Source organism: Spinacia oleracea, chromosome 3, assembly GCF_020520425.1.
Source record: "Spinacia oleracea cultivar Varoflay chromosome 3, BTI_SOV_V1, whole genome shotgun sequence".
Taxonomy (NCBI): Eukaryota; Viridiplantae; Streptophyta; class Magnoliopsida; order Caryophyllales; family Amaranthaceae; genus Spinacia; species Spinacia oleracea.
Window position 1 is genome coordinate 89,448,045 of NC_079489.1, and position 1,972 is coordinate 89,450,016.

Consider the following 1,972-nt stretch of genomic DNA (forward strand, 5'->3'; position numbering starts at 1 on the left):
ATCCGGACGTGCTGTGGACTATCTACGGAGGGACGACACTTGGAGTCCTAAAGACTTGTTCTTGTTCGGTTCGGGCGCAGCTAGGGAAGGCACGCAACAAAGAGTATGCATCTAAACTATGCTAAATGATTATGTGTAAATAATATGTTTCCTGGCTTTATGGTTTTTCCGCATGATTTATGAACTGTCATATGAATCATAACCTAACAGTATACTAATTATTTTTATCATAGGATAATTATTTATATTATAAGAGAGGCACATCAGAGAACATCATTTTGTCAGCTCCAAATCGATTTGCCTCTATTTTAGTATAGTACAAAGTATGCAGATGTTTTTCAAAATTGACCAAAATATAATTCGATCAATTGTTTAGTCTAAAATATTTGGTGGAGCTTTTTTAAATAGAGAGGACCATGTGTTAGTTGCACATTGATTTTCTTGTTTACTACTTTTTCCATGTTTTTGGATTAACCACTTTTATTTTCACGGTTGTTGGCACACCACTACAAAGATCGCTCGCACTTACGAACACGATCCCAAACACGATCAAGGACATTACAAAATGCGTATCCACAAGGAACCTCTTTGACAAGAAATGACCGCCAAGCACGAGTACTTGGGGGCTCGAAAGAAAATATATATTTCAAAAGAGAGTATGCAAAGTTAAAACAATATTCTCAGACTACGCTGTACGAAGCCCCGTGTTTGGATAATCTCAAAGGATAAAACCAGATTACGACCTCAAGACAAAGGTCGCCGTTGATACTTATACATAGTCCCCTAATCAAGGACCCAAGTAGTGGAAAAATTGAGCCGTAAAGACTAGCTCAAAACCATGAAAGATGATGACCACGAGACAATGATCCGTCTAAGCACGTTGTCAACCCAGATTCAGGTTGCAACTAAATCCGAGCATCCCTCGAAAGAATTCGCTCTTACAAGAATGTTTCAAAAGAAATTCTCAAAAGAAATCCCAAGAACAAATGAAATAGGGACTTGCCCACCTCAATCGGGCAAGATCGCGACATTTACCCCTCGAGTCCCAAATCGAAAAGACGAATTCAGGTTCGCTCACCTCCAGCGGGCGGGGCGTCCACCCTTAGCGGACAAGGCTCGCCCACCTTCAGCGGGCGGGGTCTGCGTCACTAACCGCGCAGGTCCTCAGTTTTCGAAAATGAAAAGAAAATAAAATCTTCAAAACAAAAACAGGCTCGCCATCTTCAGCCGGTGGGGTCTACGTCACAAACCGCGTAGGTCCTTATTTTTCAAAAACTTAAAAACAGATTCGTCCACTTCTATCGGACGGGGTGTCCACCCTTAGCGGACAGGCTCGCCATCTTCAGCCGGCGGGGTCTACGTCACAAACCGCGTAGGTCCTTATTTTCAAAAAAACAACAAACAAATTTCGAAATAGATTCGTCCACTTCTATCGGACGGGATATCCACCCTCAGCGGACAGGCTCGCCATCTTTAGCCGGCGGGGTCTGCGCCACTAACCGCGCAGGTCCTTAGTCGCCCTAGCGATAACTTTTTCCGGTTTTCCCTTTTTCCAAAAATAAAGGATCGGTTTTCCCTTTTTCCAAAAATTAAAGGATTGATTTTCCGTTTTTCCAAAAAAGAACCATGTGCTGGATTTTCCTTCGTTTTACGAAACAAGGGGGTTTTCTCGTTTAGCTAACCCTGAAAATGAGAATCTTTAAAAACATTTTACCTCGTGATTGGGCTTGGCCATGCCCAATTACACTTTATAGCTTTGATTTCGAAAACATCTGTAGCTACGTCCAATGACAAAGTGAGGGAGTTTTACGCATCTTTAGGTACTTCCAATGACAAAGTGAGGGAGTTTCTATACTATCCGTTGACAAATCCCAATGACACGTGAGGGATATGTCGACACTTCAAGTGATGACCCTTAAGTCAAATGTTATCACTCGTGGGCTCGTGAGACCCTCGCAAAACAAGTCACATA